Source organism: Palaemon carinicauda, chromosome 29 (genome assembly GCF_036898095.1).
Source record: "Palaemon carinicauda isolate YSFRI2023 chromosome 29, ASM3689809v2, whole genome shotgun sequence".
Classification (NCBI taxonomy): domain Eukaryota; kingdom Metazoa; phylum Arthropoda; class Malacostraca; order Decapoda; family Palaemonidae; genus Palaemon; species Palaemon carinicauda.
In genome coordinates this window covers 69,584,006-69,599,407 of record NC_090753.1, presented here as the reverse complement: position 1 = coordinate 69,599,407, position 15,402 = coordinate 69,584,006, and the positions used below count along the sequence as shown (strand labels likewise).

At 39.9% G+C, this 15,402-nt stretch overlaps 1 pseudogene; it reads right to left on the bottom strand.

Annotated features, from left to right (window-relative positions):
* Nucleotides 1–652: 652 nt before the first annotated feature.
* Nucleotides 653–15,402, bottom strand: part of LOC137622230 (cytochrome P450 2L1-like) — a 21,707-nt pseudogene continuing 6,957 nt past the window's right edge.

Genomic DNA, 15,402 nt, shown 5'->3' with positions numbered 1-15,402 from the left:
TTTTAAAAAATAGTGTGTGTGTGTGTTTGTGTGTGTATGTGTGTGTGTATGTGTGTTTGTGTCAAGGTTTAAACTGTTAAGTTAATTACCTTAGTTTGAGGTAATTTGAGTGATTTCAAGGTAATTTTTAAGGTGCAAATTTAAGGAAATTTTAAAATTTTTAAGGTAATCTAAGGTAAAAAGCAGTAGCATTTAAGGTAATGGCTAAACTTTAAACCCTGGTGTGTGTGTCTGTGTATGTCTGTGTGTGTGTGTGTGTGTGTGTGGGTGTGTGTGTGTGTTCAGTAGATTGCTCCAAAGAAAAATCCTCGAAATCAATTGTTCGAAAAATCATTTCTCGAACTATCAATATCTCCAAAGACAGATTGCTGGAAAGCAAATGACTTCCACCATTTTGTTTTCGAGCAATTGAACTGGACAAAGAGACAGATTTAAAAACAAACTCAATTTTCTGGTTAAGTAAATCATACAAAATGGAATTCATAAGTTTATTTGTTTTTACAATTAAAAAACCAAAAAAAAAAAATCCTCAGTTGTTTTGATTTCGAGCCATTCACTTGGAATCGTGTGCCTGGGTTCGAAGCAAGAAAGCAATTCCAATATAGCAATTCTTCTTTCCCATCTTATAACATCATCCTCTCTGCCCCCTCCCCTCCCCCTCCCCCCCCCCCCCTTTACATCCTCCTCTCCATGACGACTTTGTAAGGCTTGATGGATCTAAGGATCACGTTCGTAGGATCGGATTCCGTCCGGATGGGCGTGTCCTTGGGCGGCGAGAAAAGGAATCTTTTGAAAAGGCAGGTGGAGAACAAGAACAGCTCCATCTTGGCCAGACTTTCTCCGAGGCATTGACGACGGCCTGTTATGAAAGAAAAAAAACAATGAGATTAATCCAAAAAGCCATTACCTGGTTCTCCCTGGTTCTAGATTGGATGGAGAGGGGTCAGACTCTCTCCAAGGCACTGAAGACAGCCTGTTGGGAAAAAGAAACCGTGAGATTAATCCAAAAAGTCTACCTGATGAGTCATTACCAGCCATTGTCTGGAACTCCCTGGTCCTAGTTTGGATAGAGAGGGGTTTGGTCGCTGATCATATAGATATATGGTCAGCCTCTAGGGCATTATCACTGCCCCGTGCCTCTGCCATTCATGAGTGGCCTTTAAACCTTGAACCTTTAAAACGGTTTCGTCGAGAATAACAGATCATGGTGCACGCCTTTCATTTACCGTCTAACAATACCACCACCTCCATGAGTTAATAATAATAATAATATCCTATTATTATTATTATTATTATTATTATTATTATTATTATTATTATTATTATTATTATTACTACTACTACTACTACAAATTAGCTACGACCACAGTTGGAAAAGTAAGATACTATAAGCCCAAGGTCTCCAAGAGGAAAAAAAAATTGCCCAGTTTACATACATTAGGCTATTATTTTGAATATTAATGATAATAACTATTATTATTATTATTATTATTATTATTATTATTATTACTTGCTAAGCTACAACCCTAGTTGGAAAAGCAAGATGCTATAAGCCCAGGGGCCCCAACAGGGAAAAATAGCCCAGTGAGGAAAGGAAACGAGGAAAAATTAAATATTTTTAAGAACAGTAGCATTTGAATAAATATTTCCTACATAAACTATAAAAAGTTCAACAAAACAAGAGGAAGAGAAATTAGATAGAATAGTGTGCCCGAGTGTACCCTCAAGCAAGAGAACTCTAACCCAAGACAGCGAAAGGCCATGGTACAGAGGCTATGGCTACAACCTAAGACTAGAGAAACAACATCAACGGAGGCAAGATGAAATAAACAGCTTGGAAGGACTTAAGGGATTCAAATTATTCAGGAATTTGTCGCAGGACTGGAACAAGGAAAAAAAAATTGAGATTTATTTAACAAGATTACTCAAAATTACAGTAAGTCCAAACTAATCTTAATCAATAATATTGAAGTTCTATTCTTAGTGAACGTTTAGAACGAACCTTTTAGCATCGCTGAACCCAGCAATTCATCTCTTCGCCTCTAAAACTTATAAAACGGAGCGAAAAATCTATTTTTGGGTGAGGTAGCCATGTCGTCCTGATGGAAGTTCCTTCCTAGGTATATTTGACTAGTCAAATATACCTAGGAAGCTACCTTCGAAGGAACTTCCATCACGACGACATGGCCTGAGCCCAAAAAAAGACATTTTAATCGTAAAGACGTCTCCGTATCTTTTATCAGCTTTTCACTTTTAAGTTTAGAGTCTTTTTTTTTAAATGCAAATTGAACTAACCCAATGAGAAGGGCATAAACCCTTCCTTCTTCGTCTGCAATCTTCCGTCCCTCGTCCAGGAAATGCTCCGGGTAAAATTCGTCAGGTTTCTTCCAGTATTTGGGATCTCTGTGACAGGTCAAAGCGTGGCCGAACATCACGGAGTTCTGAGGAAGAAAAGCAAGTAGCAATATCTCTCTCTCTCTCTCTCTCTCTCTCTCTCTCTCTCTCTCTCTATGGAATTGAAAAGGTACAACAAATGTAGATTACAACAATCTATTCACGCTTAGCACAATTTGGTCCAGAGGTAACGGAGACAAACTGGAATTGAAATGATACAACACCACTCAATGTAGCAATTTCTTTACATGCAAAGTAGCAAATACTTGGAATAGACTTCCAGCCGGTGTAGTAAACAGTAACATGGTAAATGAGTTCAAGAAAAGTTAGACAAGATCATAAGAACTCTCTAAATGCTTAAAGTGAATCGCTCTACCAAAGAGCAAATATAGTCTCCGCGGATGGAGTAAAAAGTCTTTAAGACATTCAGAATCCTTGTAACTCTCTCTCTCTCTCTCTCTCTCTCTCTCTCTCTCTCTCTCTCTCTCTATGGAATTGAAAAGGTACAACAAATGTAGATTACAACAATCTATTCACGCTTAGCACAATTTGGTCCAGAGGTAACGGATACAAACTGGAATTGAAATGATACGACACCACTCAATGTAGCAATTTCTTTACATACAAAGTAGCAAATACGTGGAATAGACTTCCAGCCGGTGTAGTAAACAGTAACATGGTAAATGAGTTCAAGAAAAGTTTATTCAAGATCATAAGAACTCTCTAAATGCTTAAAGTGAATCGCTCTACCAAAGAGCAAATGGAGTCTCCGCGGATGGAGTAAAAAAGTCTTGAAGACATCCAAAATCCTTGTAACTCTCTCTCTCTCTCTCTCCTCTCTCTCTCTCTCTCTCTCTCTCTCTCTCTTTTCCTTGTTATTGCCTCCTCCCTATTACTTATGTTATATTCTTCATCTATTTTATTTTTTTTGAAGTTTTTCAACATATAAGCAAACTTCTTTTATTTCTAATTTGCTCCTATAGAACTGTTTCCATCTCATTTCCCATCTGTTCTTCGCATGTTATATCCTTTTTCTTTGTCTCTTTTTTTTATTTTTTTGCGAGAATCTTAAATCAAGGTGCTCACTATCTCTTCTTTATTTTCCCCTGTTTATGTTTTATTTCATTTTTGAATCTGTTGTCCATTCTTAGTTTCTTATTCTTTCATCTACCCATTCCTTCATATCCCCTTTCCATTTACTTCGTTTTCTACGTCCTGTTCGTCGCCCTATTCTTTGCAATATATCAGCCCTTTCCTTCATCATTTCTCTCTTATATCAAGTGTCTTTTTCTGATGAATTTTTAATATCTTCTCTTTTCCTTTGTCCATCTGATGAAAATCACCACTTCTGTTCCCTCCTTTATCATACAATTCTGTGCCCGCCTTTATCACGCCAATCCAATGACCTCCTTCGTTATGTCAATCCTGTGCCCTACTTTATCACACCAATCATGTGCCCTCTTTTTTCATGTCAATTCTATGTCCTTCTCTATCACGCCAATCCTATGCCCACCTTTATTATGACAATTTTATGCCATCCTTTATCACACCAATCATACGCTCGCCTTTATCATGTCAATCACGTACACTCCTTTATCACGCCAATCCGGTGCCCTCTATTATACCAATCATATACCCCTCCTTTATTATGTCATTTCTATGTCCTCCTTTATCATGCCAATGATGTGCCCTCTTTTATCAGACCAATCATATGCCCTCCTTTATCACGCCAATCCTACACCCTCCTTTATCATACTAATTCTGTGCCCTCCTCTATCATGCCAATTCTGTGTTCTCCTCTCTCATGCCAATTGTGTGCTCTCCTTTATCATGCCAATTATGTGCCTTCCTTTATCATGCCAATCCTATGCCCTCCTTTATCATACCAATCCAGTGCCCTCCTCTATCATGCCAATTCTGTGCTTTCCTTTATCATGCCAATTATGTGCCCTCCCCTCTCATGCAAATTCTGTGCTCTCCTTTATCATGCCAATTATGTGCTATCCTTTCTCATGCCAATTGTGTGCTCTCCTTTATCATGCCAATCATGTGCCCACCTTTATCATACCAATCCTATGCCCTCCTTTATCATACCAATCCAGTGCCCTCTTCTATCATGCCAATTCTGTGCTCTCCTTTATCATACCAATCCTGTACCCTCTTCTATCATACCAATTCTGTGCTCTCCTTTATCATGCCAATTATGTGCTATCCTTTCTCATGCCAATTATGTGCTCTCCTTTCTCGTGCCAATTGTGTGCTCTCCTTTATCATGCCAATCCTATGCCCACCTTTATCATACCAATCCTGTGCCCTCCTCTATCATACCAATTCTGTGCTCTTCTTTATCATGCCAATTATGTGCCCTCCCCTCTCATGCAAATTCTGTGCTCTCCTTTATCATGCCAATTATGTGCTATCCTTTCTCATGCCAATTGTGTGCTCTCCTTTATCATGCCAATCATGTGCCCACCTTTATCATACCAATCCTATGCCCCTCCTTTATCATACCAATCCAGTGCCCTCTTCTATCATGCCAATTCTGTGCTCTCCTTTATCATACCAATCCTGTACCCTCTTCTATCATACCAATTCTGTGCTCTCCTTTATCATGCCAATTATGTGCTATCCTTTCTCATGCCAATTATGTGCTCTCCTTTCTCGTGCCAATTGTGTGCTCTCCTTTATCATGCCAATCCTATGCCCACCTTTATCATACCAATCCTGTGCCCTCCTCTATCATACCAATTCTGTGCTCTTCTTTATCATACCAATCATATGCCCACCTTTAGCACGACAATTCTGTGCCTTCCTTTGTCATACCAATCCTGTGCCCTTCCTTATAATGTCAATTCTATGTCCTCCTATATCACACCAATCGAGCCTTCTTTTATCATGTCAATCCTATGTCCTTTATCACACCAATCATGTCAATCCTGTCCCTCTTTTACCACGCTAATCTTTTGCCCTTTTTATCCTGCCAATCCTGTGCCCTCCTTTATCACACCAATCATATCCCTTCCTTTATCATTTCAATCCTGTCCCCTCCTTTATCACGTCAATCCTGTGTCCTCCATCATACCAATCATATGTCTTCCTTTATCATTTCAATCCTGTGCCTTCCTTTATCATGTCAATTCTTTGCCCCTTTTATCCCGCTAATCCTTTGCCCTCCTTTATCCTGCCAATCCTATGCCCTCCTTTATCATGCTAATCCTGTGCCCCCTTTATCACACTAATCTTTTGTCCTCCATTATCTTGTCAACCCTTTGCCCTCCTTTATCCTGCCAATCATGTGCCCTCCATTATCATGTCAATTCCCCCCCCCCCCCTTTATCACACTAATCTTTTTCCCTCCTTTATCCTGCCAATCCTGTGCCCTCCTTTATCACACCAATCACATGCCCTCTTTCATCATGTCAATCTTGTCCCTTACTTTATCATAATCATTTGCCCTCTTCTATCCTGCCAATCCTGTGCCCTCCCTTATCAAACCAAACATAGGCCCTCTTTCATCTTGTCAATCTTGTCCCTTACTTTATCATAATCATTTGCCCTCCTCTATGCTGCCAATCCTGTGCCCTCCTTTATCAAACCAAACATAGGCCCTCTTTCATCTTGTCAATCTTGTCCCCTACTTTATCACGCTAATCATTTGCCCTCTTTTATACTGCCAATCATGTGCCCTCTTTTATCCTGCCAATCTTGTCCCCTACTTTATCATGCTAATCCTTTGCCCTCTTTTATCCTGCCAATCATGTGCCCTCTTTTATCACGCTAATCCTTTGCCCTCTTTTATCCTGCCAATCTTGTCCCCTACTTTATCATGCTAATCCTTTGCCCTCTTTTATCCTGCCAATCATGTGCCCTCTTTTATCACGCTAATCCTTTGCCCTCTTTTATCCTGCCAATCTTGTCCCCTACTTTATCACGCTAATCCTTTGCCCTCTTCTATCCTGCCAATCCCATGCCCTCCTTTGTCCAAGGTAGACAGACACTTACCTTAGGAATACGATACCCGGAAACTATGATATCCTCTGTGGCAGTGTGCAAAAGACCGATGGGCAACAGCGTCACGAACCTGTGCACTTCCAGCAACACTGCTTCGGTGTAAGGCATTCTGGAATTTTAAATCATAGTTTTCAAAATAGCTTTTTTTAATATTTTACTACAATCCTTCAAGGGAGAAATATAATTGAAATTATAATGCAAAATTTAAGCCCATAGCTAGTTTTCAAAATAGCTTTTCTGGGCTCCACCTGTGCCGCTCCGTGAAATTCTCCTTTGGCATCATTTCTAATGTATATAACTGCTATGTATTACCAGAGAAAAAGGTTGCATAGGAATGCCAGGGTTGAACTCAATCCTTCAAGGGAGATATATAAATGAGATCATAATGCAAAATTTAAGCCCATAGGTAGTTTTCAAAGTAGATTTTGATAAAATGTATTATAATCCTTCAAGGGAGAAATATAATTAAAATCATAACGCGTGTTTGAAATGTATTCTACAGTCATAGGTTAAATTGACATAAGATCATGGTTCCTTCCAAGAAAGATTGTTCACAAGAAAATAAGCTCTGATAAGTTTGGTAAGATTCTGTGAAGAATCAGAAAAAAATCGATCATAATTGGACGCATTAAATATTTATTGGATGATAGACTTTATTTTGCAATGATTCTTTCATTTTAAAAAGAAAAAGATTCATCAGTTTTCGTATTTAGATCAGCAGTACCTGGATAAATCGAATGGTTAAACTTCATTGTATGCTAGAGAACAAATCTCTCTCTCTCTCTCTCTCTCTCTCTCTCTCTCTCTTCAATACTAACCTCGCACTTACTTTTCCTGAATAGACTATATGTTGTCATGATTCTTTCACTTAAAAAATAGAAAAGATTCATCAATTTCGCTTTTGGACCAGCAGTACACACACTCTCTCTCTCTCTCTCTCTCTCTCTCTCTCTCTCTCTCACTTTTCCTGATAGACTATATGTTGTCATGATTCTTTTCATTTAAAGAATAGAAAAGATTCATCAGTTTCGCTTTTGGATCAGCAGTACACACACACACACACACACTCTCTCTCTCTCTCTCTCTCTCTCTCTCTCTCTCTCTCTCACTTACTTTTCCTTTTTTTCAAGAGTGGGCACTTCATCCCCAGGGAACACTTCATCAATTTCCTCCTGCATCTTCCTCTGGATTTCTGGGTGGTTGGCCATCAACGCCACCATCCACCTCATAGTGGAAGATGTGGTCTCGCTCCCTGCTCTGAATAGGCTGGTCACGGACGATATGAGGTTCATACCTGTGGGAGAATGATTGTACAGCTATAGTCACCCGCGAAGATTCTCTAGTGTCGAGCCTCCAAGAAGCTCTTGCTGACCTAAATCTGGCATCATCTAAGGCAGTGGTTCCCAACCTGTGGTACGCGTACCACTAGTGGTACGCGAGGGCCTTCCAGGTGGTACGCGAACACTTTCGGGCAAAGATGAAGCACAAAGAATGCTCTCCTTTAAACTTCTGGGTGAGCATGGCCTCCTCGTACCCGACGGTAGCCCGTCACGCTGTTCCCCAGCTACTGATTTTCCCCTCGACGTGGGAGTGTGAGCAGGGGTTCTCAGCCTTCATGGCCATCAAGTCGAAGAGCCGGAACCGTCTTGCTGCGCCCGGGCATGATTTCCGATGTGCTGTGAGCAAAGTCATGCCCCGCATTGACCAGCTGGTGGAGAAGAGGCAGATACAGCCCTCGCATTGAGTTGTTGTTTTCTTAGTTAATTTGCGTGTTCTATTTTTACAATTATAGAAATAAAGTGGTATCAGATCGAATTTAGTTTCTCTGGAAGCAGGTGGTACGCGGCGACTGTACGGGACCTCCAAGTGGTACTCGATCACAAAAAGGTTGGGAATCACTGATCTAAGGCCTAGTTTCTCTCCTAACTCTGTTCGAAGCTCGAGTTGAGGATGGCATATTCATCCTTGCCAATATTCTTGAGCAGGATGTTTTATTCTATGCTATCAGTATTTTTAGATTTATTTCAGATGCAGGTCTTCTGAAAGTTATTCAAGTTTTAAAAAGACATAATTTTTATAGTTTTAAATTGAATTTCCCTTCATTCTTTATTTATAACAAACTATATCGATGTCAGGATGCCAGAAAACTCAAAATCAATAAATTCTCTCACATCTATTGATCTTACATCATATGAAACCAAACTTACAAGAGTTAACCTTGCCTTCTCTGGTGTCAAGTTTCAAAAGGCCAATGCTGTAGTATCTACAGTTGCCACAGAGATTCTGGGCGAAATAAGCCCCACCCCCTTGATGATGTCATAGCCAATTATGTTGTCTCCTGGTAAAATAAGCCCCACCCCCTGATGACGTCATAGCCAATCATGTTGTCTCTTGGTAAAATAAGCCCCACCCCCTGATGACGTCATAGCCAATCATGTTGTCTCCAGGTAAAATAAGCCACACCCCCCTGATGACGTCATAGCCAATCATGTTGTCTCCTGGTAAAATAAACCACACACCCTGATGACATCATAGGTAATAACTTTGTCTCCCACGTTACCAGCGGTTACAATACATCCCTTTACAAATTTCAAACAGTATACTAAAATTAATTTTAATTGGGATTTGTTGTGACCGCTGTAGATGCGGGAGACATGATTCGCTGTGACGTCATCAGGGCCAGGGCTTATTTCGCCCGGAATCTCTGCGGCGACTCTAGATACTACATCATTGGCCTTTTGAAACTTGACACCAGAAAATGCAAGATTAACTATAAGCTAGGTTCCATACCACCACCCCACAATATATTTCACATTCTCTTTTCGTACAATTTATTATAATAAACTGAAATACATAAACCATAGCTTTTACATTTAGCACTAAAAGAAAGAAGTTACATAGGACCCTGCTCTTGCTGGGCCTCTAAGCTTCAGCCTAATCAGCTTTGAAGTTAATGCCTCTCTGCTGTTAAGGCCTTTGTGGTTCAAGATGGTGTAAGGTTGAGAATTTTGAGAGGTGAACATAATTTCAGATGAAACATCATTGAGATCTGTGAGAGAAGACTGTGTTGGCTTGAAGATGCACCATAGGAGAACTCAGACTTGTTAGAGGTGAGTGTGGCACTGGATAGTACAGAATTCATACCTGTAAGAAACTTACTACGGCAAATGATAAAAAGTTCATGCGTGAATTTTTAGCCTGAAAAGGGGTAAAAGTACTTTTTTAAACTAAGGGTATTTACAAATAAGACACATCAGAATAAGAGGAGAATTTTAGCAATTCAGATATACAGATTCAAAGGAGGAGCATTCAGGGAACAGGCCAATGTAAGGGATTGACTTGTAAAACCTCCTCGTGAGTCCTAACTTAATGCAACTCATATATTCCAAAGAAAATTGTAGGTCATAGATTCTATATTGCTCCTTAACCTAAGTAGGTTAAGCTTCATTACCCTGGACTACCTGCCATCCTTTTGGGTCTCGATAATCTGAAACTAAACCGTTGGCCCATGTTGGAGGTCTATGGAATATTCTCTCCATGGCTGGAATCGACTTGCAAGACTGAGCTTATGTTCAAGGCTAAGCACACTACTGTCCTTCTATCAAAATACAGGAGTTTCTTACTTACGATTTTCTTTGAAAATTGAACTTGCTTCCCCTGTCTCCATCTGCATCTCATTAAGGTATGCATCTATGTAGTCCCTTAGATTATCTGGGTCGAATGTTTTCTCGTGTTCATCAATAATCTCCTGAAAATGATGATGGTGATTATTTTCTGTTTATGTTGAGTTTTCATCACCAACGCTACATGTTGTAGGTGATTTACTTTTCAAGTGTAAAGTATTTTAATAAGTAGGATTTTTTCATTGCTCTTGGATATTTAATGAGTTCATTTATCCATATGGAACCAATCTAAAGGGCATATAGTAACAGAGGACTCATGTAAAAGGAGAAAAATGGTAAGAGAAGAGCAAGGTACTACTGTAAATAGAGATAAATCAATAAATAATGAAAAACTACACCGACGAAGTTACATTTTTTTGTAAATACAATTGTGATGTAATTTTTTTTTTCTAGAAGAATCTAACCTAAAAACCCAAGTTATTCATATTTACCTCAAAGAAAGTCTTAAACTCAGCCACATGGTCTCGCAACTGACCCAACTTCATCCAATTGTTCAAGATAAACTTCGGCAGGACATGGAACAGACCGGGGAAGAGATCTAGGAGAAGGATAGGACCCTGTATGGAGTCTATATCTGCCGCTAACATTTCACTGAACTTCATGATGTTCTTGTCCTTTGTATCGTATCTCTTATCTGCCAAAAAAAGTAAATGTTAGAAATAAAGGTCTCTGTAAAGCTTGCTTTTGTGTTATCTTTATTTCACTCCAAATGTACACTTGGCCTTGGTAGAAAACTAACATTTTCAAGTATTTCTAGAAGCCATACTCTTCATCTATGTTCAAGGCAGTCGATTTGTTTACTTACAGTGATAGCATCGCTAGCCATTTATTTTATCCATAACTTGAAAGTCAGCCATCTGTTCTCCAGAAGAATACCTTAAGACAGATATAAGTTGTCCTCAACAACGTGCCTCAAAGTAGCTAAACCAGTCAACTGAAGGCAAATACTCGTTTACTGAACCACTTACTTCAAACCAAGAAAAGTTTTCATGGCTAATACGATTACATTCAACCCCAAAGGAAAGTGTCTATTCCCCTGATCAAAGCTCTTTGATGGTTGATGCCTACAATGTACAGTTTAATGTCACTCTCTTTGTTGATTCTAACACACTCTCTACTCTGGGAACGTGATGGTCTGTAAGTGTTGGTGAACTATGGAATTTAATTGTACCGTTTATGGAGTTCTATTACACTACTAATTATTATTATTATAAGCCACAACCCTAGTTGGAAAAGTAGGATGCTATAAACCCAAAAGCTCCTACAGGAAAAGTATCCCAGTGAGGAAATGAAATAAGAAAACAAATAGATTAGTGTGCCTGGGTGTACCTACAAGCAAGAGAATGTTAACCCAAGACAAAGGAAGACCATGGTACTGAGGCTATGGCATTACCTAAGACTAGAGAACAATGGTTTGATTTTGGATTGTCCTTCTCCTAGAAGAGCTGCTTATTGTATATCATTCAGCCCCAGTCTGTGTTTTAATTTTCTTAAGTTCCCCTTGGTCTTTTTCCACAATATTAACTCGTTTAAGAAAAGTTCCTGCTGTCATCGCATACATATACCAAGGCCCTTCCCCCAATTTTGGGTGATAGATCAAATCAATGAAAAAAAGGGGACCTTTCCTCTCTATGTTCCTCCCAGCCTGACAAGGGACTCAACCGAGTTTGGCTGGTACTGCTAGGGTGCCACAGCCCACCCTCCCCCGTTATCCACCACAGATGAAGCTTCATAACGCTGAATCCCTTACTGCTGCTACCTCTGCGGTCATCCAAGGCGACCGGAGGAAGCAGCAGGGCCTACCGGAACTGTGTCACAATAGCTTACCTTTCATTCCTATTTCTAGCACGCTCTCTTGCCTCTCTTACATTTATCCTCCTATCACCCAGAGCTTTCTTCACTCCATCCATCCACTCAAACCTTGACCTTCTTCTTGTCTTGTCCCATCAGCTCTTGCATTTATCATTTTCTTTAGCAGACAGCCATTTTCCATTCTCTCAACATGGCCAAACCACCTCAACACATTCATATCCACTCTACCTGCTAACTCATTTCTTACACCCGTTCTCACCCTCACTACTTCGTTCCTAACCCTATCTACTCGAGATACACCAGCCTCCTGTCATAATGTCAGTCATTCCCTGATCCTAACAAACCTGCCACAAACTTCCAGATGACGTTCAGCACAGCAACATTGAGATTCCATGAGAACTCTACAGGTTTTCCAACACTGTCGTCGTAGCTTTGGGCCAAGGAAAGTGCTTCGTGTTGGATTACTCCTTCCATAGAGGATTTGCCCATTCCAAAGTCCCTAGGTGACGAAGGGCAAACCTTCTGCCCTCTTTCCAGACATTGCCAACTGATATGATGAGGCCTTTAAGAAAAAAAGATATAATTTTAGACAGCATGTATCGATGTATTGTTTAATGGTAAAAGCTCCCATGATGGTTATCCAGTTGAGGCACAAAATAGACATGTTTTCGAAATTTAGTTTTTGTCCTGATTTTTCTTTTTATGTTTCTCTTGGTGTCCTAAATGTAAAGCAGATTTATTTAGATAAAAAGATATCATTTTAGACAGTATTTATCGATGTATTGTTTAATGGTAAAAGCTCCCATGATGGTTATCCAGTTGAGACACAAAATTAACAATTTCGAAATCTAGGTTTTGTCCTGATTTTTCTATTATTTGTGTTTCTCTTGCTGTCCTAAATGTAAATCAGATTTATTTAGATAAAAAGATATCATTTTAGACAGTATGTATCGATGTATTGCTTAATAGTAGAAGCTCCCATGATGGTTATCCAGTTGAGGCACAAAATAGACATGTTTTCGAAATTAGTTTTTGTCCTGATTTTTCTATTTATGTTTCTCTTGCTGTCCTAAATATAAAGTAGATATCTTTAGATAAAAAGATATCATTTTAGACAGTATGTATCGATGTATTGTTTAATGGTAAAAGCTCCCATGATGGTTATCCAGTTGAGACACAAAATTAACAATTTCGAAATCTAGGTTTTGTCCTGATTTTTCTATTTATGTTTCTCTTGGTGTCCTAAATATAAAGCAGATATCTTTAGATAATTGTTTACAGCTACTCTTGTGAAAGGGAAAATAACTGAGTTGACAAAATATCCGTTATTGGGAAAATTACATCACAAAAAAAACTTGACAAGGAAAAGGCTAATTAGCTACACCCTCTTGTGCTCAACGAATGGAACTTACTGTTTTGTTTATCCTCTTCCTATTTCAACTAATCCTCAGGGTTGCTTCTTTTTCCTTTTTTCTGTAGATCGTATTCCAGACAAGAGCTAATTCTTTTAAAAATTATTAAAGAGAAATTACTAAGGCATTGTTTATTGAGGCTAATTTAATTTCCAAAATTTCGAAATCTTCCCTTGCTTGCGTATTCCTTATTCGTATTGCTTTAAGGAAGGTTAAATTCTCTTCTATTCATTACATTATATTTCTTGTTTCTAATGAAGAAGAAGAAGAAGAAGAAGAAGAAGAAGAAGAAGAAGAAGAAGAACAAGAAGAAGAAGAAAGGGGAGGAGGAGGAGGAATAGGTAAGTAAGTTTGATTGAGAGGAGGAGGAGGAGGAGGAGGAGGAAAGTAAGTTTGATTGAGAGAAGAAGAAGAAGAAGGAGGAGGAGGAGGAGGAGGAGGAGGAGGAGGAGGAGGAGGAGGAGGAGGAAGTAAGTTTGATTGAGAGAAGTAGGAGGAGGAGGAGGAGGAGGAGGAGGAGGAGGAGGCGGAGGAGGAGGAGGAGGTAAGTTTGATTGAGAGAAGAAGAAGAGGAAGAAAAAGAAGAAGGAAGAGGGGGAGGAGGAGGAGGAGGAGGAGGAGGAGGAGGAGGAGGAGGAGGAGGTAAGTTTGATTGAGAGAAGAAGAAGGAGGAGGAGGAGGAGGAGGAGGAGGAGGAAAGTTTGATTGAGAGAAGAAGAAGAAGAAGAAGAAGAAGAAGAAGAAGAAGGAAAGGGAGGAGGAGGAGAGGGTAAGTAAATTTGAATGAGAAAACAAGCAAAAAGTAAGATTCTGACACTAAATGGAAGCAGGAAGTATGGAAAATCAGAAATTCGTTTACCTTTATTCTTCTCCTGGAAATTATGCTCACTGAAGGTGATAAAATCTGGTCTTCCCTGACACTCAGGTCTGGAGAAAGTGGTCTTAATCAGGTTGTAGTCACACAGCCCAATGATGATTTGTTTGCCAAGCTTCCATCTGCCATAGAGATTGAGGATTTATTTATAGGTGTGTAATGCAACTTTAAAGGGAGATAAGAGATGATTATGACTCTTCTTGATGAATTCAGATGATGTACTTAGAGTCAAAATCAACCCATCTCTCCATGATAGCTGATAGATAAGTTTATAACACATGGCCATTTTATGATAATTTGACACTAACACTCGTGTTTTCAATATATTCAAATAAGCCACGAATACCTTTATGTATCAAATTTACTATTCCATTTGAAAATTACTTTTTATGATAAATATTTTTTCACTGAAAAGTATGTGAGGAGACGAAATTTCAGATGTAAAAGTGGTGATGTTGATTAAGTTTTTAAGTGTTCCCACAAGCGGATTTTATCCGTACGGTCATATTTCCGCTCGTTAGGAGGCATGTGTTCCCTCGAGCGGATTCCATCCGTAGGGTCATATTTCCGCTCGTTAGGAGGCATGTGTTCCCTCGAGCGGATTCCATCCGTAGGGTCATATTTCCGCTCGTTAGGAGGCATGTGTTCCCACGAGCGGATTCCATCCGTAGGGTCATATTTCCGCTCGTTAGGAGGCATGTGTTCCCTCGAGCGGATTCCATCCGTAGGGTCATATTTCCGCTCGTTAGGAGGCATGTGTTCCCTCGAGCGGATTCCATCCGTAGGGTCATATTTCCGCTCGTTAGGAGGCATGTGTTCCCTCGAGCGGATTCCATCCGTAGGGTCATATTTCCGCTCGTTAGGAGGCATGTGTTCCCACGAGCGGATTCCATCCGTAGGGTCATATTTCCGCTCGTTAGGAGGCATGTGTTCCCTCGAGCGGATTCCATCCGTAGGGTCATATTTCCGCTCGTTAGGAGGCATGTGTTCCCACGAGCGGATTCCATCCGTAGGGTCATATTTCCGCTCGTTAGGAGGCTTGTGTTCACACGAGAGGATTTTCCCAGAGTGGCCTCATAGTTTCTATAAATCCCCACGCTGGAACCACGCGGATTAGCAGCGCTTACAGCTAGTAAATCACTACCGCACGGAAATTCTTCCGAGCGGGAAGCGTGAACGGCTCCATTGATACTGCGCGGTATCAATGCGGTTATGT